Source organism: Podarcis melisellensis (assembly GCF_964234715.1).
Source record: "Podarcis melisellensis genome assembly, chromosome: 8".
Lineage (NCBI taxonomy): Eukaryota > Metazoa > Chordata > Lepidosauria > Squamata > Lacertidae > Podarcis > Podarcis melisellensis.
The window spans coordinates 21838443-21864162 of NC_138540.1; the positions used below are offsets into that span (position 1 = coordinate 21838443).

General features: G+C 40.0%; 1 protein-coding gene across 8 annotated transcripts in view; it reads right to left on the minus strand.

Moving 5' to 3' along the window:
- GNB1 (G protein subunit beta 1) overlaps positions 1-25720 on the minus strand; it is a 68413-nt gene that overhangs the window by 25603 nt on the left and 17090 nt on the right. Inside the window, exon 2 of one of the 8 annotated variants that reach the window (XM_081923803.1) lies at positions 4228-4279. The exons of the other annotated variants lie outside the window; for them this stretch is intronic. The gene's annotated coding sequence lies outside the window, so the exon portion shown is untranslated. The remainder of the gene's footprint in view (positions 1-4227; positions 4280-25720) is intronic. 8 annotated transcript variants of the gene reach the window in all.

The following is a 25720-nucleotide window of genomic DNA, read 5'->3' on the forward strand; positions in this document are numbered from 1 at the left end:
TGTGACATGGATCTTTACTACTTTCTACTTGAAATGTTCATCAATTCCTCTGATTTGAAATTTCAAAAGACTTGCTTCATACATTTTCTAGATCAGCCTTCAACACTCTTCCATTGTCTCCCAAGACAAGCAGATACCAACTAGGCTTCCCCAACCTGATCCCCCTGCAGATGTTCTAGACTACAATTTTTGTCACCTGAGCCACTGGCCATGATGGCTAGGGCCAATGGAAATTCGTAGTCCAAAACAGCTAGGAAGTTGCCTGCTTGGGGAAGGTTGTTTATAAACATATTTGCAACTACAAGGTCAAGATACCTGCTTTTTTTAAAAAAAAAAAAGGGGGGGGAGTGAAATCTGGAATCCACTGGAAGCCAATTTCTGCTTCCAACATATTCTGCAAGCCTTCTGCACCCTCATGGAATTGTGGAACATTTGCATTTGCCTCTCTCAATACAACTTCCTGCTAAAAGTTCTAATCACTTTAGGTTACTGCCGTCTTGCTGTTTCACAAATAAATAGAAGAAATTTAAGTTCACAGAGCCAATTCTAATATTCAAATTTTTCATCGGAAGTGGCATTTGTTATTAAAACAACAGTTTAAAAAATCTTGATTAAGTAAGATATCTCAGTTCAGCATCTAAAGAAAGTATAGGGAAAAAAGGGTTTGCACGGTTTTGCCCTATAATCACCATCAATAATATTTATATACAGTTTAATATGCAAAATCGCTAAGCGGTTTACATTACATAGTAAGAGTTTGTGATCTAGCCTTGTGTGTGGCAGGAATAGTTAATTATATAATTTCACTTCCATTAAAGTACAGGAACTGGGAATCAGGGTATCTGGAAATTAGTTTATGTTCTACCCTCCTTTAAGGGGGTTGCAAAAAAGTGAAAACTGTGAAATTTTGATTTATTATCAAATTAACTAATATCTGCTTCTGACAAAGGGCACTTAAGTGGAGTGCACTGTAGTCTCTCACAAAAATATAAACTGTGTCAGAGCCATGTGGGGTAAGAGGTTTTGTGCCAGAAGTGGGTATGATATAGCAGCAAACCTGTGATTCAGACGCATCACACACAACATGGTAACTATTTATTTTGTGCTTTTATCCTGTATTTTTGTGTTGTTAACTGTCCTGAGATGTTTGGATGAAGGGCAATCTATACTTTAAATAAATATTAAATGATTGGGTGGGGGGGTGAAGAACAATAATTATTTTGAGGTAGCTACAAAGAAGAAGAAGAAGAGGAGGAGGAGGAGGAGGAGGAGGAGGAGGAGGAGGAGGAGGAGGAGGAGGAGGAGTTTGGATTTGATATCCCACTTTATCACTACCCAAAGAAGTCCCAAAGCGGCTAACATTCTCCTTTCCCTTCCTCCCCCACAACAAACACTCTGTGAGGTGAGTGGGGCTGAAAGACTTCAGAGAAGTGTGACTAGGCCAAGGTCACCCAGCAGCTGCATGTGGAGGAGCAGAGACGCGAACCCGGTTCCCCAGATTACGAATCTACTGCTCTTAACCACTACACCACACTGGCTCTCATAACATGCTAACGATGTTATGGGCCGAAATCCCCTTAACACTGCAGCACCACAAGACTTAAAATAATAATAATAATAATAATAATAATAATAATAATAATAATAATAATAATAATAATATTCCAAAACAACCTTAGAATTCAATGCATAGGATTGAGTCAGTGTACCCACAACCTCTGCTCCTGCTACTTCTTCTCCAACGAAGTATATCTCATGTTATTTCTGCCTCATCATCTGCCTACCACAGCCTTACATTCCTCTCCCCAGCTAGTCAACCCACTGATTTCCCCACCACCACTCCACAGTCAGGAACATAATCTTCAAAGTTAGTCCTTCATGGACCCTCTCCTGCTGTTTAAAATCGCCACCCCTGTACTTAGGTGACATCCCTTTTCCCCGTGCTGTATGTGGGGGAAAGAGTTGGGGCAAATATACCTGATTTTTCCAATAGCCTCACTTGAACAGAAAGCTACATTAAAAAACAACAACCCTGACCAAGCAATGTGACTGGTCTTAGCAGTACTCAAAACATATTCTACAGTGAAATGCTGTATTGATATCACAACTTTGAAGTTGTAAGATCAGAGATTGCAAACTTTGGAAGAATCACTTCTGAGGCTGGCTGCTAGTGAGGCAATTCATCTATGAAACCCAACAAACCCTAGCCATGGAATTAAGAAAATATTCTACTTTGCTGACATTATATGAAATTCTGCTTAGATCTAAAGAACTACTACTTCTGGTTACTATTCTAATTTCCCAAGTATTAACAATACAGTCTCAAAAACTGCCCAAAACATACTTACAAGACACAGAGCCTGTAAACCTCCCCAGTCCTGTGAATTTCAGAAGCTACTGGTACAATTTCCACATGAACACAGGCCTGAACTGCCTGTCTTCTGGTAGCAGTGTCATTGTTAAGCCTTAATAATCTCTTGTCTGAGCTTAGCTACTCATTCAAATCCAGTTAAGGTGAAACCTACATTTTAACACCTATCACTATCCTCATCTCTTTAGAGGAGAGTCTGTCTCAGAAATCCTGCCACTTTGGGGGTGGCTGGGAGTGATGAAGTTCCGCTATTTAGGAGTCATTTGTGAGGCAACAACACTGAACATGTGGTCCTGACCTAATCTAATATACTACTGTGGCAAACACAATTATCAGTTCCTCCTTATTTGTTGCTGCTAGCTCTTCTGGTTCTTTAAGTCCAAGAGAAGCACCACATTCCTCGTGCCCAGTACTAAGAGCAGTGCTGAAGTCCTATTGGAGCAGGCTCACAGTGCCTCACATGGCAGGAGACAGCTGTCATAGCATCCCTGTTGTCCTTTCTGGCCCAGGCAGCAAGTACCCCAATGCAAGTGTATCCTCCAGCCGTGCCCTGCTAAACTCATTGGTCTCCCCAAATTCTATCAAAGCTTGTTGGAAAGGACGGGGGGAATCTCACTCTACTGCCCCAACACTGAAATACAAGATTCACTTTCTGCACAAGTTCTTTATTGCTGATGTACAAAACCCCAGATTCATTTAATCCCAAGGGTGCTCAAAGCAAACCACATAATCAACTACTGTATTTTTCGCACCATAGGGCGCACCGGACCATAGGGCGCACCCAATTTTTTTGGGGGGGGGGAAATAAAGGGGGGGAATTATTTCCCCCTCAGGCGCCGACCCCAGCCCCCAAACAGGCAAGTCTCCGCAAGCCGTGGGAGCGCTCCCCGGGACAGCGGAGCAGAATGTACAAGTGACTCGTTTACTTTTCACTGCATGTACAGTGGTACCTTGGGTCACATACGCTTCACGTTACACACTCCTCTAATCCAGAAATAGTGCTTCAGGTTAAGAACTTTGCTTCAGGATAAGATCAGAAATCGGGCTCCTGCGGTGCGGCGGCAGCAGGAGGCCCCATTAGCTAAAGTGGTGCTTCAGGTTAAGAACAGTTTCAGGTTAAGAAGGGACCTCCGGAACGAATTAAGTTCTTAACCCGAGGTACCACTGTAATGTGCACATGTCCCCTCTGTAAGGCAATAGTTGGGGGCCCTGGGAACTTACAAAACGTGAGTATTGGCAATGAAAAGCAGAGTCAATTGCTCATTCTATTCTTCCACCACACTGTCACATTTGAACATCCCAGGACTTGCAGACTTGCTTAAGAGCAATATAGATTAAATAGGGAATATGTTGCCTTTTGTGCTGAATATAACCAAGGAAGTATCATGAAAGGCATTTATTAGCTGATTTTCCAAGGTTTAGGGTGTCTTAATAGTTTAAAACAAAACTTAAGAAAGCGCAGATTTAACAGCACCAGAAACATCCAAATATACTAACCAGCCAAGCCAAAAGCTACTGTTTTGCTGTTTTGTTTTTAATTTACTTGTTTTTATCCTGTATTTTATTCTGTGAACTGCCCTGAGATCTTATGATGAAGTGCGGTGTATAAATCTAATAAATCAAATTAAAAATTTAATTAAGTTCTCTGGTCAAGGTGAGATTTGAAGCAAATCTTGGACCATAGACAGCAACACTTCACAATAAACGAATTCCTGGCATTCAGGGTGAAGTAGCCTTCACAAATAATACAACAAAGGGATCCTTTTTAGAAGTAATGTTATCATACTCGATAACTAAATCCAGAGACAGATATCATAAGAGCATGTTCAGTGTGCTCTAAAACTTTTCCAACTTACTTTTGATCTCAGTATAATGGAAAGTCAACTTCTACAGCCAAATATGCAACTACTGCAAGAAAAATAAACCTGAATCAGTATTTTAAATTTCAAACTGATAATCTGCAGAGACTAAATACATACAAGCTCATGGCTACCTGGTAGGCTTTTTCCCATTGACCTGCTACACTTTAAATAATCACATCTCAAAATATATCAGTGTGTCTTCCCCCAGATTTAACAACAACTGTCTCTTAGTTTTATGAAGATCCAAAGATTTAGGGTGGAAAGGGGGTAAGGATTAGCAATCTGATAAATAATCTGACAGGTCAAATTTTGTGAAACAGCAACCATGTATTTGAAGAATTAAGAGAACAGAGATAAATTTACTGTAATCACAAAAGTTAATTATTATAGAAGAATTATGCAAAACTGTTTATTTGCAGCTAACAATATTATGTGAATATTAATGTTATCTGACCCATATTTATGCGACTCAACAGTTTTTCTTGGCTCTTTTCCTGGAAGCCAGAGAAACAGGCTCAATTACAAATTTCATTTGAAATTAAAGTAAACAGGCACCACAAATGCTGCAATTACAGGGCAAAGGTTCTGAAAGGTGGTTATGGTTATATTGCAAAGCACGGAGTGCAAGCAAGGACACACAATTACTGTCAAATAATACAAGAAAGAGTCAGTTGCCCCAACAGAGATTACCAACTGCCCAGTTTGGTGCTGTCATGCAACAGGATCTTCTCTGTGGCATTTCCCCATTTGTGAATTGTTTTCCCTGGTGAGGTTTGACTGTCATTATTAATATTCAAGAAGAAATTTAAAACATTCCCATTTAATCAGGCATTTGATAGCTGAAAGAACCGTTCTTGGCAACCTTGAAATTGTTAGCTGTGAGGGTATGTGATTGTTTTTGAATGTTTATTTTACATTTTAATTTTAATTGTACTGTTTGACTGCTTAGTTGTCCGTTGCACCTAGACACCTTTGGGAAGAAGTGCAGGCCAGGAATTTAAGAAGCAACAATAATTATAACATCTAAGAACTTAAGAAGAGCCTGCTGGATCAGTCCTGTGGCCAATATTGTCCAGCACTCTGCTGTCACAGTGACCTACCAGATGCGTATAAGACCAAAAGCAGGCTCAAGTAGTAAGGCTTTCTACTATGGTTCTGCTTGATCAACAGGTGCTATTCTTTTTCTACCATGCTTTCTACTGTGTGTTAAAATGGGAGACTTCCCAACATGGACTACTTGGTAAACTGAACATCCATACAGTATTAGCAAATAACAGCAATTGAATTGAGTGGGGAAGGTATTCACTCAAGCTAGAGTCTTTCATGGTTTTCAATTAACAGCTTGCCTTTCCCGTATTTCTTCATGATTTTCAGATATTACATTCCAAGTATTTACTCCTTTAGAAAAGTGTAAATATATGTAATCTCCATGAGGTATTTAATTTTCACTAAAATTTCTTATGTTTGAGAGATGGGGGTTTTTTTTGTCAAGGAGCTGCAGTCTGAAGGCCCTAACAGTTCTCATTATGTTGTGTGGCAAGAGGGCTGGGTAAGGTGTGCATTGATCTTGATTTTAAAATACATACATTCATTCATTCATAGTATTTATACACTATCTTTCAGGGCATGGCTCTCTAAAGATGGCTTACAATTTTAGTTTCCTACAAATACAGGTTAATTTCACTTTAGTTACATTGTAGAGGCTTTCAGCTGGAGCTGTATCCAGGCATAATACATTTGTAATGCATACACATTCACACCTTACAAAAACATACCAACATAATTTTTCAAATATTGAACAAAATATGATCAGAATATGGAGAAGGTGATGTGGGGCTACATTAGCCTGCTAGTGATGGACCTCATTTCCTTTTGGAACTGCATGAGCATGCACCAATTTTTTAAAAAACTGACTGCTGAGTGCAAAACACACATGGGTAATCTAAACAACAGCATGTCGCAATAGATGCCTTCACAGAAATAAAATGAACACCATCTTCTTTTTAAAAACCAGCCATTGTATCTAAGGATCTACTCTTTGAAGTACCATAATCAATATGAAAAAGCTTTTAAGACTGCAAGTACCGTATTTTTTGCTCTATAAGACTCACTTTTTCCCTCCTAAAAAGTAAGGGGAAATGTGTGTGCGTCTTATGGAGCGAATGCGCAGCTATCCCAGAAGTCAGAACAGCAAGAGGGATTGCTGCTTTCACTGCGTAGCGATCCCTCTTGCTGTTCTGGCTTCTGAGATTCAGAACATTTTTTTTCTTGCTTTCCTCCTCCAAAAACTAGGTGCGTCTTATGGTATGGTGCGTCTTATAGAGCGAAAAATATGGTACTTCCCTAAACAAAGAACCAGGAAGCAATACAACACTACAGAACTGCATAGAGAGATGGGTTTCACTCCACAGCAGAGCAGGTCAGCAACAATCACCACAGAATGACAGAAAGCCACAATTGTAACATAAATTTTTATTTATACCCTGCCCTCCCCGGCCAAAACTGGGCTCAGAGCGGCTAAAATCAAATGTATAACACATAAAGGTCATGTTGCTGACCTTTCGCACACTGTGAAGAAGCAGGTAAAACGTCTCCAGATGTGGTAATATAATATTGAATGGTATAATATTGAATGGTAACCAAATCCTAGGGACTTAGTATTCAACTATTGTTCAAATTTTGGGGCAAAACACCATCAGAACATAGGAATAGGCAACAACTTAGGTCAGGACAACTAGAAGATTAGATTCTTAACTCATTATGCAAATGACAGTTATTGTGCTTTCTCCCTCAGATACACATAAGCACATGCATCATAAAATGGAGAAGGGAAAAACTAACAGAGCTTATACTATTTATCTGGCAATGCTAATGTTATTGCTATATATGAGATGACTACCACGTTAGGTACTTTTCAATACAGTTAAATACTTGAAATTATTTTATTTCAGCCACTTTAAAAAAAAATGTGTATCAGATGTTAGAGAACACAATGGAAATATGAACATAGTTCCCCTGAAAATATAATTATGGATTGGCTTTTTCTTTCTTTTTTTAAGAGAGAGACAAAAGCTCCTCTTTTACTGGCTGCTTAAACACAAGCAAAGCTAATAATGTGGGTCAGTTAAACATGTTCCTCCTACTTTCTGGGTAACAAGGGAGACAACTGGAATAAAGAGCAATACCTTGTTACAGAATTAAGATTCGTCTTGGAAACTGTCATCTTTGTACTTCTCTACGAGTTCATGGTTTCAGCTTTGTCATATCTTTTTCTGGAGACAGAAGATTGAAGGATTTGGAGACGGTACTTACACCAGCAGCCATCTGCACAGCTGGCTGGTATCCAGATTACAGTGTAGCCTGGTTTACCAGATCAAACTGTGGGTACTGCAATGCTTCCACATTCCCATTTACTTCGTTTTACTCCTTTTTTTGTAATCTCCAAACCAATGTTATTGTACTAGTTTCTTGATGCTCCTTGTTTTAAATTCCTCTTATCCACTTTAGGCTCTGTTGTTAGAAAAAAATATTGTTGCTGTTGTTGTTAAAAACACAAATAAAGGTCAGTTCTTACAACTATTCTTACAAGACAACTGGGAGAGGTCTATCAGTGACAGGACAGAAGCAATGAGCGAGCTTCCTTCTGAAGAGCCAGTGTGGTGTGGTGTGGTGTGGTGTGGTGTGGTGTGGTGAGTGTTGTACCAGGACGTGGGAGAACAAGGCTCAAATCTCTGCTCACCCATGAAACTCACTGGGTCACCTTGGGCCAGTCATAGTCTCTCAGCCTAGCATACCTCATAGGTATGCCACCCTGAGCTCCTTGAAAGTGGGATATAAATGCAACAATAAAAAAAATAGACACAGCATCAACATCTGTAGGACAAGCAAATATATGTAGAACATCAAGACAAATCCACCTTCAGTTATTTGATTTACTTTGGTCAACCAAACCCAACTAGAAAAATAGGGATTATCAACATTTACACAACACTTTCAAGTGGTCAAATCTCATCAAATAATAGAAGCTAGTATTATTATACCCATATCATTCTTAAGGCAGAGAAAGAAAGAATGCATGAACCCTAAAGCCATGAAGTGAGTCTATGGCAGAGGCAAGATTTGAAACAGGAATTCCCTCCTTGTGGTGTTTCATTCTTTCTTCATATAAAACATGTTTGTCTTTCTTTTTCGCATTCCTTCTCAGAATTTCACTTGTTTTCATCCATGCTTTTAAACATAGCATGGCATTCATACAGTGCAATTTCACCACAACAAGGGTTTGTACACAAGGTGGCATTTGACTGCTTGATAGATGAAGGAAATTTTGCAGTATTACCCAACCATGCCACCCTGGCACGACATGCCACCCTGTTTGCTATGTGCCATTAGGTTGGTGATGAGACTCCCCCTCACCTATCTCACTTGTAAAAATGACATTGCCAAATATGGGGAAAGAATTGTAAAAATGACATTGCCAAAGATGGGAAAAGAAGCAGTGAAGAAATAGGATACATTTTGGAGGAATAAATTAATTATTTGCTTGGCAAAAGGTATTGCTTCAGAATGCAAATTTCTGTATGAAAATTGGGGAAATCCCAACTTTTAAATAATACAGTGACTTGCTTTCCCTGAAGAAAGCTCTCTCAAGGTACAAAATAGAATAAGCAAAGTTCTAATTTAAAAGTGCCTGCAGCACTTGAAATCCCAAGAAGCTGTTCTGGTTCTCCAGAGCTAGGCCTGTAATTTTAACATTGCTCTTAGAAGACTATGTTTTCTCTAAAAATGGAAGTTGGTGTGGCGACATAAGAGCTATTTTCTCATTTTCCATGATTCCAAAGCAAGTTAAAAGAAATGAAGGGCATATATACACACTGTATCTGTATCTATAAATATCCCATCTGCCAGTGACTCTGTCGGGAACAGAGTAGGAACCTAATGTGTCGGGTTCCTCTGTTTGTGGTCACCACTAATACTTTATTCCTGACACTCTCCCCACCTGTTTCTTCTCCATTCTGCCTCAACCAGTTCCTGGTTACTATTTTTGCTATGACTACCGCCTTGTATTTACTTAGTGCCAAGTGTTCTAGGTACTTTATAGAACAAAACTGTAACACAAGGCACAGTTAAAAGAGTTTCAGTTTATTAACACAGACAGAATAGGAAACCAACGGCCCAATAGCAAGAACAGGGCAAGTGAAGTGATAAGAAGAACATAGGAGAAATCCTGCTGGATGAGGCCAAAGGCTTATCTATCTAGTCTAGCATCCTGTTTCCTACAGCGGTCAACTAAATTCCTATGGGAAGCACTCTCTGCATCATATTCCCATTGCTTAAAGACATACTGCTTTGCCTGTGATCCTAGAGGCAGCATATAGCCATTAAATACAATCTCCAGGAATTAATCTCTCTCTTTTTAAAAACATCTTAGTTGGCATCTATCACACAATTTGTGGTAGCAAATGACATAGGTTTAACTGTGTGCTGTGTGAAGCCTCTTCTTTTGCCTATCTTGAATCTCCCAACATCATTGGATGACCCAGGTTGTTATGAGGAAAAAGAACCTCTATCTACTTTTTCCACATCATGCATAGCTTTATAAGCCTGTCATGTTCCCCCTTACTCAAAAAAGGCCCAAACTGTGTAACCTGTCCTCAAAGGACAACCACTTCAGTTCCTACCAGGCCAAACACAGCTCATCAGTGATATGATACGTGATGCTGGGTGACTTTCCCCCATGAGTCACACAAATGCTGGTTTAGATTTCTAACCAGTCATTATTTGTGATTGCCACCAATCCCCTCTCCATGTAGCCTGGTATGCAGAATGCCTGGGAGACAGACGGGATCTTCTCTCATCTGTGCAGGATAGCATGTGTGCTGTTTATTAAGAGCTCACACTTGGTTAGTAAACTTGTGGAAGTCCGTACAGAAATCACAGTTACTTGCTTCTACACCTAAATGACAGAGGCTATCCTAAGTGTCCATTAGCCCACATTAAATGACCATTTGAACAAGTCCTGAGATTGTTGAAGCACTGACATGAACTTTGTACTGAAACATGATTTCCCCAGATTAGGTCTAGCAAAACAGAAAGGGGAAAACAGAAACCACAGTTGAAGTTGAAGTCTCCATAATGTTATTTATAGGATCCATCAGTGACAGGGATGAACACAAAGTCTTCTTTGGAAGCGCTGGCAGAGAACAGCATTAAAAGCTGCTAAGAGGGTGGAGGATGGATTACAGTAATGCATGTACCTTAATAATAAGAACGTGAACAAGTACGTAGAAGCAGCAAAAAGAATAAAGGCAAAACTCTAGGTCAGGGATGTCCAACAGGTCGACTGTGGGACCCTTATTACCTCCCCCGGCCCCAGTTTTCTTTATCGTGGGAGTAGATCGCAGTCTTTTGGAAGTTGGACGTGCCTGCTCTAGGTTTTCCTTCCAGGGTATATGGAGTGTAACATAGTAAGATGAGGTGGGGTACCTGGGCTCTCCAGATATTGCTGGCCTACAGTTCCCATCATCTGACTATTGACCATACTGTCTGAGGCAGATGGGAGAGTCTATTAACATCTGAAGAGACAGAGGTTCAACACCCCTGCAGTAAGTTGCACACACAACTGGTCCAAAAATATGGCCTCCAATGCTGACCATGAGTTGTATCCAACTAAATTCTACTCAGGCTAAAGCAACTGAAAGCAACTGAAAGCAACAAGCCTACGTTAGTTATGTCATGATTAATTATTTCAACAGCTTAACTCTGATTAGGTCAGGCAATGGACACAATCCTATATGTGACCACTCTTCCAATGCTCAGCATAGAGAGACAGACACCTTTCCAGAGTCTCTGCATTTCAATGAACTCACAGAGAGTCACTTGAGCTGGGAGCATCAGTTTTCCTTTGCCAAGTCTTTCACAAAACTTAAGAGAATTTGGGGGGTGATCTCTTGCTGCTTTTGTCAATCTTCAAACCATAGTACAAAGTGAGAGGCAAAACCCCTACCCTGCTGTGAATACTTATAAGGAGGGTCAACAATGGCCACAAACCGTGGCAGGATAGCAAGTAAAGGCAGAATTTGTGGTCCTAACCACTGTCAATGGAAGGCCAAGATCCTTGAGTGCACACTGACAAGAGACAATCTTGAACTGTGTTCACTATAACTGCTGCATTACAGCCATGTAACTTTGAATACCTCTACTGCCCTTCTCTAGTTTAATCTGTGAGTCTCAAATATGCTTGACAGGATGCTATTACGTTAAAAGAATTTCTAAATGCAGTGATGCCAACCAAGGTAAAAAAAAATGTATCAGGTTTCTATGTCATCTCTCAGCCCAGAAGGGCACAGCATATGGAATTTAAATAGCAAAATATGTCCTAATTCCACATATGTAATAGTGTTAAGACATGCTTGTAAACAACAACTTGCCTGGTCACCTGCCGGAACTAAGAATGTGCCACACAAAGTATCTTAACAAAAGCTGGCTCTTCCAGACCTAAAGCAAAACCTTTTTTTAAATTCACCCAGGCTTTTCTGAGGTTTAATTTACTACAATCGTATTTCGTTATAAATGTTTGTTAAAAACCTGTAAATCACTTTAGGAGGCTATACACTTGAAAAGCTGTATTTATTGTTTTAGTTACTAACAAAACTCATTAGAAAGCTAATAAAAAATGTCCTCTGGATGTCATACGGGGGGTGAGGATAAAACATCCAAATGTTTCAAATAAATAAATATTCCAACTGCTGACAGCAGTCAAGTGAAGAACATTCCAAAGAGAGGCTGGTCTCTGACCAAAGGGAGAGAGAACGTCTCACAGTAAATGGTTATACCTAGGATTATTAAATCTTTCTTAGTAGGAATGTGACAACACAACAATACATTTCATATTCAATACATGTTCATTGCCATTTCAAAGTAAGTTCATTGATAGTTGTGAGGTTCAACATCTCTTCACTTATGGAGTATTCTCCATATTCTCCTCTAGAAAAATATGTCTGGTTTCAATAGCTTTTGCAACTAAATACTAATAAAAACGAAGGCATTTTCTGAAGAGTTATTATAGAACTATGGGGATTGATTTTTTTCAACCTACAGAATGGTTGTCTTTGCACAAAGAAGTACTTTTTAATTCCTTTGCTTTTTCTGATCATGTTGAAAGGCCCTGCTGCGTACATTCCAGTTCTCCAAATTACTAGTTTGTGCCAAGTGTTCCAACACGAGCGATTTGATGAAGCAGCTGCAAGTTAGAAGGGCACCATGGGTATTAACATGTAGGCGAGAACTCCAAATGCCCAATTTTGATTCAGATTTCACTTGCAAGCAAAATCCAGTTGAAAAAGATTTTATTCATTTATCTTATCTAAGCTAGTTAGAGGTAATAAAACTTGCAAAACACCAGTCATCCTCCACAGTGACCAAATTTGAACGCCACAGTTAAGCTAAACGATGCCTTCCTCAGATTGTGCAAACATGCAAGCTCCCAGAGAGGAACTTAACATAATTTTGCCCCATCATCTTTTTCACTTCTGCACCACACTGAGCTAAGCCAGGTTTGGGCTAGCATGCTGTGGTTAAGCTCTCATTTCACTAACCGTGACCTATAGCCAAAGTTGATTCTTGGCTATAACATGGATAGTGAGAAAAGAGCTTAACTAGGAGTCTGGTTTTAGACAGCATGTTAAACCAAACTCTGACTTTGGTCACTGCAGCAAAAGGACCAGGGAGCAAAGTGGCTGCCATTAAGCCCTTGTTCACTTAGTGTGTTCTGTGAACTAGACTACTGCAATGAGTTGCAGTTTTTAAAAATATTGGTAACAAAGATAGCCTTGGCAATGATTGTCTATTGTCACCGGGAAGATGGGTTTCCCTCTGGCTATCATTGGCTAATATCTTAGGGAAGGATGGCTCAAAGTTGTAATGGTGAAGCCAGCAACCCAAGGCGAGTAAGAGCAGCTTGAAAATCAAGGAGAAATAGTCCAAACTACTGATCTAGATGAACATTTGGGCTTGCACAGCACTCCCTGTACTGGGTACATGAAGCAGGCTTCCTTTTCAGCCTCTCACGGGTTGAGTCAGGAGTCAGCAACGTGTGGCCCACAAAGACTGTTTTACTGGCCCACGAGCTGCCCCTGAACCGAGCCACCCACTCGGCGAGTCCCCCACGTGCTGTGCTAAACCAGTGCAGCAACTCGACAAGCAGCACCGGAAATCGCATCTGCACACGCGCAGATACCAGAAATCATGTCTGGACATGTCCAGACACCGAAAATTGCTTCTGCGCAGGCACTATTTTCACCATCTGGGCATGCGCAGATGCAATTTCCGGTATCTGTGTGTGCACAGATGCGATTTCCGGCATCATGCTGCGCCACTCCGGCCCACGAACAATCTCCATGGGAGTTATCCGGCCCATGGCCGGTAATCCTTGCCGATCCCTTAGTTAAGTGAACCCCCTTTTGGCAAGTGAGAGAATGTACATTTAAAGGCAGCTTGCTGTACATGCCTTCACAGAAAGATGTGAGCTTGAAAGGTTGTGTCATTTTGGAGAAGAGAAGAATACATAGCAGCTCTGCACCCATTAAGAAAGCACAGAAAACTGCACAGTGCCTTCTGTAGCTACAGCTATTGCTGCAGACAGAAAGCAGATAGGGCAAAGGTTAGTCTGGCCAAGCACCACTCTCTACATAAAATATTTGCCTTCTGTTATATTATCTATTATGTTAAAAATAGAAACTACGGATCAAGAAAGACAAGCCAACAAGCAGATCGCTAATACTTTAATTTCAAGATTTTGTACACAGCATGAGTGCAACTCAGTTACCTAAACCAACGTTGGATGAAGTACTTGTCCCTGTGTCAAGCATTCCACACAGTACGTGCCACTCTTCACTTGAAACTAGAAACAGACAGCTAGATAAAATATATCCAGTCTTGCTAACCCCCCGCACCCACGTCACAGTGTAAAAGACGCAGACAGGCCTGTGCTTTTCTGCACTTTTCAGAATACAGTGGTACCTCGAGTTACATACGCTTCAGGTTACATACGCTTCAGGTTACAGACTCCGCTAACCCAGAAATAGTACCTCGGGTTAAGTACTTTGCTTCAGGATGAGAACAGAAATTGTGCTCCGGTGGTGCAGCGGCAGCAGGAGGCCCCATTAGCTAAAGTGGTGCTTCAGGTTAAGAACAGTTTCAGGTTAAGAGCGGACCTCTGGAATGAATTAAGTACTTAACCCGAGGTACTACTGTATCAAAAAGAGATATGACATATCAAAACAGTACCTGCAAAAGCCACTTAAGCAGATATGTTTGTCAATGCATGCTGCACTGGAACACACACCTGTGATGTGTCACATAAGCATACAGTCATACCTTGGGTTGAAGTACCTTCGGGATAAGTATTTTTGGGTTGCGCACTGTGGTGACCTAGAAGTAATGGAGTGTGATAATTCCGGGTTTTGCCGCTCTCGCAAGCGCAGACGGTCAAAATGACGTCACACACATGCGTGGAAGCGGTGAAATGCGGGCGTGGTTGCGTTCACTTCTGGATGCGAACGGGGCTCCAGAACGGATCCCATTCGCATCCAGAGGTACCACTGTACTGTGAACATGAGTTAAACTGCCACCAGTCTAAATTGCCACATTAAGATAGTTTCATTATTTCACTGAGACCAGTGAGGAACAGCAGCCATTTTGAAAGAGGACAGTTAATGGGAACCCCAAGTGTGTGTACTGTGCAATTTTACAACTGCTGAACAGAAAGCATGTTGAACTGAGGAACACTGAATATTAAAGCTAGTTGTAAAGTTCATTGCACTAAAAACTGAATGTAATTAGAAGGCCGTTTGAATGTCTCATGGTGCCAATGTTAGGACATAGAATAACAGAATTGTAGAGTTGGAAGGGAATCCTTTGAGGCCCATCTGGTCCAACCCCCTGCAACGCAGGAATATGCAGGTGGCCCATATAGGGATCAAACAGGTGATGAAACCTTGGCATTATCTGCACCATGCTCTAACCAACTGAGCTAACTGGTGATGGTGTTGTTACTTGGACAAATGTTCTTTCTCCCAGCCCATCACTGGTAGAAAAACTCATTACATCTGCTCAGAAGGTATAGTTCTTACCCATGAAAGGTTAAGATCTCTTTATATATTTGGGATACAGGGGAGAAGAGATGAGCAAACAAGGTTGCACAGCAAAGGCATTAAACCTGTGCAAGGAATGGGCGGTATAAATGATTTTTCTTCAATTTGGCAAACAGAAAGGAGTAAGTATTGTTAGTAACACTGCCTGAAAACGTGTGGATTTTGAGCCTTAAGAAAATGTTAGGTAACTCTGTTGTAAGTTGTGGGTAGGAACTTAAATAGTCTACTTAAATAGGTAGGAACTTAAATAGTCTACTAAATAGTAAGTTGCCGGCAGATCCAATGAATATTATGCAAACCTCAAAGTTAGATGAACTCACTCAGGTGAAGTGTAAGAATATGATTTAGAAGCAAAAGTTCTCAAATACTCAACTCAGTATTCACATGACATTACATTTGGTCACGCAATCAGTGTTGATGCTTCACCCATATAAGGTGATAGTTGCTACAGACACACTGCAACCTGTTGCATAAATGCTGTAGGAAGGCAGCTGGGGACTGCAACAAGCCCTGCCTCTGTTGAGATCATGCTGCACCAAGGCTTGTCCCTTAGGGAACTCCCCAGCTGCACAGGCTGGGAAGAAGTACCAGCTGCACAAAACACAACTGGTTTCAAGTGACTTACATGCTGGCTTTGCCCAAAATTTCAGACCCAATTTTACCACTTTCCCAAACATTCTTGCATAAGGTACAGTTATATGAATACAATACGTAAGGATAAAGGACAAATGTTAAATGTACATTAAAAATATTTTCTTGAGAAGAAGTTCTCTTAATGACTCAAGTCTCAGGAGCTTCCCTTGTCAACAACATGCAACCCTCCAGCGAGCAAAATTACCAATTAAATCAGAATGCCTGAGTCCTGTTTACCACTGACAGAGAGAAAAATAAGTTAAAAACAAGTCAAAACACTTTATGCAGGTGATGTACAAGCTTTCAGTTCTAACTATTCTGCTTTTAACTTTTTTCTCTTTTACAGAGGTCAAGTTTTTAATGCCGTATTTATATTCTGCTTTCCCATCTAGATAGGGAAATCAAGGTGGATTCCTTTTAGAAGATATCTGAAGGCAGCCCTGTATTGGGAAGTTTTAAATGTTTGGCATTTTATTATGTTTTTATATTTTGCTGTAAACTGCCCAGATGGTGGGTGGGTTATAAATAAAATAAAATTTATTGTTATTATCAATAAACAATAATTCCCCTTCACCAGGTAGCAGTAAAATCCGTCTTAATAAGTCCTCCTAGGTAACGGTCTTCATAAAACACACATTATTTAACATGTAAAATGCTAAAATGATCAGTTTTTAATGTTAATGGAAGGTCAGCAAGAAAGAAGGTAAGATGCCTTTTTTTAGGGAGCATAACTGTATAAGAATAGACAGAGACATTTCAGTGGGGTGATATGTACTGGGGAAGGGCAGTAAAACCATGATAGAATTTGCCTGAGATCTTTAGTCAAGGCTGTGGGTTAGCACTGTTAAGCCAAGTGTAAAGAAGCTAGAATTTGAATGGTGGCTAGTCTGAAGTAATAGTTCTCTCTCTGAATGAAGCCATTTAGACAGTACATTGACAGTGTTTAAAAGGCTACACATATTAGCTTAGTAATCCTATAAGGGAGGCCAATATTATCTCCTAATATGTTGGTGGAGAGGGGCTGAGAGACAGCAACTTGTTTTAAGCCACATAGTCAGTTTACAGCTGGGGTGAAATCTGAATTTGGGACCTCCTAGTTGATAGGAACTACAGCACATCAACTTTTAGTATTTTTCTAAAGAAAGAGATTTAACTGTTGCTGTTATTACTGTACAATTTCTATAAAATTGTGGTCTGTCAATTGTTGCACCTGTCTCATATTTAGCTTGTTTATGATATGCAAATAATTTTACTGGCTAGTATACAGCATAGCAACATTACACCTAGATTGGTAAGCAGAGAATTGGGTGGGAGAGAGAAGAGAAAGCAGAGAAGAGGGATGAAATAGTATTATTTTGAACACAAAGAGATGACTAAGCATTTGATTAACACAAACTTCAAGCCTTCACTAGCCCATTTATTGTTGCAAAAAAATCCCTCCCCCCCCCACCCGCAAACACTGTTGCAGGGTAATCAGCTTTTTTTTAAGAGCCAGAGGAAGGAAGCCTGCATGAAATAAAGAGAAATGCTCGTGATTAGTAATGAAAGCTGGAAAGGAATCCGAACAGAAAGGAAGCCACACCCTAAAGCTGCACACAAATTCAGACCACATCCAAGTTCTGTTTGTTAACTCACAGAAACCAGCACATGATGCAGTTCAGATTTTCTTTGCATTTCTAAACAAATTTTCAGAAAGGGATTACAACTATAGCTTTTAGAAAGCAAACAACAGTTATCAACATCTTGAGCTCAGACACGTAATATCAAGTATATAATGCATAGGGAAACAAGAAGATATGCTAGAAAAAATTACTTAGTGCAAGGACAGGCCGACTTCTGTCTTGCATAGCCTGTTTTTTTTAATAAAAAATGTCTATGTTAAATTTTCAAAACAAAAAGAACACATTCAGGAGGATCTCAACAGTTAAAGCAGAACTGACCTGCATTTAACAATCCCAAGTACACATTCTTCCTTAAAAAAGTATTAAGTGTCTACATGGAGCACACCAAGCTGCATCTGACCCAGAATTTGACAACAGAGATCCCAGTGATCAGCAGGCACTAGATGGGTCCTCTTGAAAGCAACCATCAGTCTGCTGGAAGACCACATTCTATGCCTGCCCTTGCAGAACTCTTGAAAAGAAACAATATATTCTTAGAAAAAGGTAAAAATTCCAATCTTGCCCCTTTGCCTCAGGCACTTGACCCTGTGAAATTTACAAAATACCATAAGCAAAACACCACAGGCCCTTTGCAATCTAAATTTTCTCCTAAAGAAGAGAAAGAGAGGCAAGGCTGACAAGAGACAAGAGGCTTAGTGGTGCTAGTCAGTTGGCCACTCAAAGACTAAAATAAAGGCTTCTTTCACAGGTTTGTTATAAGGATTGAATTCACAGCTGCTGTAAGGACAAGATTTAATTTAATAGCAGCAGTAGTGATGACTTATTAGTTGCTTGTTATGCAAGGTCTCCAAATCACTTCCTACATATTTTAAAACACAGGCTTGTTATCTAATGGTATACCCAGACAAGACACACTGAAATTGATGCACATGACTAACGGTCATTTTTTTCAATGAGTCTACTCTGAGTAGAGCTTAGTTTGCTACAAACCATTAAAAATGCGTAAAAATACATTATCGTATCAACAAATTCACACAAAAGCACATGTAATCCATAAACACACACCACAAAACAACCAACCCACTCCCAGCTTAACAGCTTTGGCAGCACACTAAGATCAAAACAACATCATCACATTCTATCAAAGCCTTGGGAAAAAGCAAAGTTGTTATTGTTTTAGGACTCTTCGTGACCGCATGGACCAGAGCACACACACTTACAGCAAGTAAACTTGACTTGCAAATAGCCATTTGCCTGGTCACCTGTGGTGTTTAAGCCATCTGCCCACATACATCTCAAGATCAGACAATAAAAAGATGTGTTAAGATAAGTCTCTCTCTATTTCCTGGGAGAAAGAAAAGCACACTCCAAGTCTGCCTCAGAATACAGCCTTGTATAAAAAACAACAACCACAGAAAGCTACACAATGGGTTTCCCTCTTCCTGCCTGCCTTTAAAGCCAGAGGTGCCCAAACTTTTTTCAAAGAGGGCCATATTTGATGAAGTGAATATGCGTGAGGGCCAGATTAAATTGACCAGTGGGCCAGATTAGGCCCCGAAGCGGACTTTGGACATGCCTGGTTTAAACCATAGATGCAAGGCTGTAAAGACGATGCAACCTTGTGCATAGCTCTAGCCATCCTCTCTGTGCTTCTGGCAGAGAGAAGATGCGGAGGCTGGAAGCTGCCTGTACACGCTGAAGGATTTCAGAGCTAGGAAACATGGTGGAGCACGGAGGTGTCTGGCCGCTGCCTCATCTCATCAGTGTCAGAGTCACAGCCAGAGGGAGAAATATGGCAAAGTGCTCTGGTGACAATTAGCCCAAAGGGGGTAAGGTTGGGTAGCTCCCTCCAACTTTACCTTCTAAGCTCTGAAGTTGGAGGGAGGGAGTAGAAGGAGCACCAAGTGCTTCCTGAGTGAAGCATTCATGCCACATTTTCTGTGTTTGGAAAAACATGCATGGAAGGATAGAGAAGAAAAGCAAGACAGTGCAAGTAGATTTGGTTTCTATAGTATCCTTACTGAAAAGCTAGTGAAAAAGGCTTCCTTCCCACTCTCAGAGCAGAGGTTCTGTGTTTCTGCTCCGGATCTTACATTTGGAAAGACACAACAGGGGGAACCTCACTATAACCACAAAAAACCTGTGCTACATTGAGATATTTACGGTTAAGGCTAAGTATGCTGTTTCCTCTCCCCCAGATAAATGCATTTCATACTAAAGAAACCAAATCTGTGAATCCCAAATTATATAAACATATACACGACATTCAACTAAATAATTTACCAATCTCCATCCTACCCTAAAAGATTCATGGCATGCAGGAAAGAGCTATTTAAAATAAAAAAAATCTCAGAATTTCAATTATATTGGCCAGGAAAAGCTCATTACAGGGCAAGGGTGAAACACGTGCAATGAAAATGGAATGGAGAAGAAGGAAATAGCATGATGACAAAGGAAATGGAGCTATTCCAACTTTAGACTTCTCCCTTTGGTATTCAAGTTTCCCGACTAATGGCTGAAAAGAGAGAGAAGTCTGTGTTTTTCTAATCGAAGCAGATTCTCGGGAATATGAATTCTGTACCAGATAGAGTCCTAGCACTGCATGTGCAGGCACAAAACATACAATTATCTATTTTTAGCAGCTCTGCAGGACAACAAAATGGCCTGGGTTTACACATCCCTTTAAACCAGTTAGCTTCACTATGGCTTAAAGGTAAATATACAACATGCTGGTACATGTGCGCTAGGAACTACTACGCCATGTTTGCTTTTTCTCTATCCAAACAAACCACAATCTAGAATCAAGGTTTGTTCTTTCCTTACTGCTTGCTGTTTTAGGAAGCCAAACCACGAATCCTGGTTCGGATGTAACACTAAGCCAAACCAGTGTTAGAAACTCAGAAATATAAGCTAATTGACAAATGACTCCTTAAATCTGGGTCACGATTGACACAACAGAATGTCTAGGTGCCGCCGCCACCCGTGTTTGTTGCTGTCATTGTTAATTTCATTTTTATACCACTTTATAATTTAAAGAAAAAAACTTAAAGGTTAGAATACATTAAAACAACAAATAAAACAATCCAGCATAAAACAAATTCAAGCTTCAAGAAAATATTTCAGATTCTTCTCTAAGTGACATTTTGCTTTCCCCATATTTATTTACCTACTTTATTTATATAGCTGCCCCACAGCAAAAGTACTCTAGGAAGCCAGTGTGCTATAGTGGTTAGTGTCAGACTTGGGACCTGGGAGAGATCAGGGTTCAAATCCCCATTCAGTCATGAAGCTCACTGGGTAGCCTTGGGCCAGTCACAGCCTTTTAAACTACCTCATAAGGTTGTTGTTAAGGAGGGGGTTGAACTGTGTACTCCTTGATGGAAAAGGTGGGGTATAAATGCAATAAATAAGCTCTTTAAGAAAGCTGATGGGGCCAGCCAGATGGAGATGTCAGTCGCCAACCTGGCATCCAGAGATCTCCATGTGGTCGCAACCGGACCAACGTCAGTAGCAAAATGCACCTGGTGCATTTCAAACACTGAGCCAAACCATAACTTAGCTCATGGCAGGACCAAGAGGAGCAAAGCTGTTACCGCTGTACTCCATGCACCCATAGTTAAGCTTAACTGTGGATTAAAGTAACATGTGATCCAGCCCAATGTCACACACATATGACACTAATTATCAAGCTCTTGCTCTCTACTCTGCATGTTTCAGGATTAAACATCCACACAGTCATTTCACTTTGCTGTTTCCTTAAGGCACACTTAAAAGAAGCATTTCTATTAATGATTATGTCGGTTAAGGTTTATAAACATAGTTTTTGTATTTTTTAAATTTCATTTTATAATGTAATTTTATAATGTAATTTGTATTATAATTTTATAATACATCATTTTATAATGTATACAAAACACAGAGAACAATTGTAACAGGTGAAAATTAAAAGATAAAAACCCTGTAAAATAGGCACATATAATGAGTACAGTTGCACATGGATTAAAACAATAAAGTCCAAGTAAAGACTTTCGTTATCAGATTATCAAGTATAGTTCCATATTTGCCAGGTTTGTGACAAGGGTTGTCTTGAAAATGAGGGTTCTGCTGTATGTTATAAAATAATGCCAAATCACAGAAAAAGTGTCTGGAGGTTTTAGTCTTGTCAAAATCTCAAACTGCGCATAATTTTTTCCATTATAGCTCTATTCCAGAGGGAGTAGTACCAAGCATCCAGCATAAGATTTTGGGCTGTTTTAAGGTTTATAAATGCTACCGTATTTTTCGCTCTATAAGACGCACCAGACCACAAGACGCACCTAGTTTTTGGAGGAGGAAAACAAGAAAAAAAATATTCTGAATCTCAGAAGCCAGAACAGCAAGAGGGATCGCTGCGCAGTGAAAGCAGCAATCCCTCTTGCTGTTCTGGCTTTTGGGATAGCTGCGCAGCCTGCATTTGCTCCATAAGACGCACACACATTCCCCCTTACTTTTTAGGAGGGAAAAAGTGAGTCTTATAGAGCAAAAAATACGGTAACCTACAAACGGTTGTGCTCACAATGGATCAAGATTCGATCTAGGAAATTGCTGCTACTGGAAAACATGTGCTCTCCACCCACAAGGACAAAATGATGTGCACTCAATGCCTTCAGAAGGGGCATTTTCATTGCAACAATGAACTGCAGCCCACTAATAAGTGTAAAATAGTCCAGATCTTCATAAGTACTGTAGCCTAATTATAGTTTATCAATTATATGTTTCTGGCTATATTATGATATAATGTTGGGGGAAGGGAGTGACAGGGGATAATGGGTATGTTTTGTAATTTTGAAAAAAGAAACAGTTTGAACAGGAAAAGGGGTAGGCTGTCGTGAATGCTCTTTAAATAGAGGCAGTGAAGGCCTCCAATTTGGATGGCTTTAACAGAGGATTAGACAAATTCATGGAAGGCCATCAATGGTTGCTAGTCGCTACAGGTTTTACTCTGCACAGCATGAGGCAGTTTGTCTCTGAATATCAATTGCTGAGAATCACAGGTGGGTAAAGCACTGCTGTGCTGAGGTCCTGCTTTTGGACTTCCCATAAGCATCTGCTCAGCCACTGGGAGAACAGGATGCTAGACTAGATGGGCCACTCGCATCAGAACATAAATAACACCTGGATTATAATTATCCCCTCTTCCCTGGGATTACCAGAGTGCAGAAAATTGTGTACTGCCACGTTTAGACAATTGTCTTGAAACATTCTATGTTCTATATACAACCACAGTAGATATGGGGAGGGGGGTGAGATTTGGAAGCGAGAGCTGGGCACGAAGAGTTTAAGGCTGACTTTTAAACTGAGGTTGTCATTTTAAGGTATATTGAGCTCAGTTTTGAGGCTATAATTTCCTGCACAAAAATGTATTTTTGTATGCCCCCACAGTACATATTTAAAAATCAAAGGAGCATTGCAAAACGTTCAGGGAAGTTAACAATCCAACTTATAAATTATTTCCAATACATATAAACCCAGGGTTGATGAATGAGGTCAGTTCACTTTAAAATGCAGACTGAACTAATTTATCCACCATCCCTATGCAGAACATGTAAACACAAAAGAACACAGGAACAGAGGACACAATTTGAGGCAACAGTTAAACTGTAGAGGGGAGATCTTTCATACAGCTGCTGTGCCTGAAAATTTTGACATGTTTATTTACCAGCTGTCTTATGTGAGGAGCCTCTATTTAACTTAATAGAGGCTATTACAGCATGTTAAGAGGTGGCATACTTTAACTTGCTTTGAATCCTGTAAGGGCAGCTTGCATTATAGATACATAATAATTAACCTGACATTTTAAGAGATTAGGCTAGTATACTATCTCAATTAGCATGTTAACTAAACCACAGTTTAGCATTACATAGAGGAGCCTCCTTGATTCTAATCAAAGTGGAGCTGAGCTCACATGGGCAGAACTTCTGCCAAGTTTAGTTTCACTTTCAAAGAATCTTAAATTAGCATTGTGCATGAATTGATGGTCTTAGTTACAACAACCATGGTTAGCCAGCTTTCTTTCTTTTACTTACTCCAGAAATATTATACTCCTGGAGAAGATGAAAACGGAGAGGCACATATATTCATTTATGGTGGGGATAGTGGTTAAAATTACTGGACAAAATGTTGTCAATCCTATTTTTGTTATCTATTTTTGATTACCTAAATGAAATTAATAATGTTTATGAATGCTGTAGTCATGCTAACCATTTTATGACAATGAAAAATCAATGCTAAGTTAAGCTTAAATCTCCAGTAGGAAACATGTCTTTAGCCACTGGGGAAGTTAACCCACAAAATTTATTTGTCCAAGGGACAATAAAAAGCCAAACTAACTTTTCTTAGCACAGTGCAACATACACAGCCCACAGTATACAATTTGGAACAATGCCTAATCAATCTGATTATGACAAGCATCTGTAACTGGAAACTAGCAGGGGTCTCTTCATGCAACATCATCTCACTTTGATAATGTGATGAGTCCACTTGTAATTCCTGCTACACCCATTAAGAAAATGATTGATAACTCTGAACATTTTATGCAAGTGTTCTCAGTGATTGTGCAAGGAATCTGGGTAGAAGTACAAAAAAATTATTCAGTTTTCCAACACCATTTGAGATTACAAATTTTAAAAAAGCAAAATCCAGCATAGCTTTATAAAGCCATGGTTTGAAGATTCAGCAAGCGCTTTTGTTAAAAACAAGGATGACCAGTCAACACCTTCAAATGCAAATAAACTTGCCAGAATTCTTCTCAGTCGCAGCCAATCAGGAGGAGAAGGTATCAGTCAGCCTGACACTTCATTCAGGCTCATGGAGGCTTAGCCACAGAGCACTAAACATGGTTTAGCATTATGTGCGAACACAGCCACTGCCACTTTAATTGTGTATGAGACGAGTAGGCTTAAGAAGTGGAAAAATGCATTTCCCTTGAAATACAGTGGTACCTTGGTTCTCAGACTTAATCTGTTCCAGAAGTCCATTCCAAAACCAAAGCGTTCCAAAACCAAGGCACGCTTTCCCATAAAAAGTAATGCAAAACAGATTAATCCGTTCCAGACTTTTAAAAACAACCCCTAAAACACCAATAGCTGACAGCCACATCGGATGTTTGGCTTCCGAAAAACGTTTGAAAACCGGAACACTTACCTCCGGGTTTTCGGTGTTTGGGAACCAAGGCGTTTGAGAACCAAGGAACAGCTGTAAATGGAAAGTGTCAACTACCTAATTAGTTCAATTTATCAACAGGGCAATGCTATTATGTTTGGACTGGTCTTTGGGGTTGGAAGGAACCCCTGGGGTCATCAAATCCATCCCCTGCAATGCAGGAATCTCAACTAAAGCATCCAAGACAGATTGCCACCCAACCTCTACTTAACCTCCAAGAAAGAGAGTCCATTACCTCCCGAGGGAGTCTGTTCTACTGTCGAAGAGCTTATTGTCAGAATGTTCTTCCTGTCAAACATATATTGCAATAAATCAGTCAGCCATTAACAACATTAGGAATTCAAATGCAACTTTTTTTGGGGGGGGGTAATTGTTTTGTATCCAACAAAATTATACCAAAGAGTAGATCCATCAAAATTTATGTGCCTTAGCTAGTCATGTCTATTAACTTCAATTATCTACTTTGAGTAGGACTTACAATAAATACAACCCATTGCATTTCTTTCACATATGCCTCTGTAAACTCTGTACAATTGACTTTGTTCTTATGGTTGAAGATTAATTTCCAGTCATCGTCAGAATTGATGCTGGCTGCTGTTGAAAAGGGTGTCATGACATGGAAGCAAGATTCCTTTGATTTCTTTGGGACTTTCTACATCCTTTCATGCCAGAGATAGGTCTGTAGTGATACAATGGTTGGGGGATATTGAGATGGCAAAGACTGTTTGAATAGGAAAGGTAAAGAATTTTTCTTCTTCTGATTCATTCTGTTGGGGTGCTGCTTTCATTACCCATCCTGAGCAACTGGGATGGCATAGTTCACATAAATTCCTAGCTGTTTACATGAATATGTCTTATAAAGGGTTGCCTACACCAACTGGC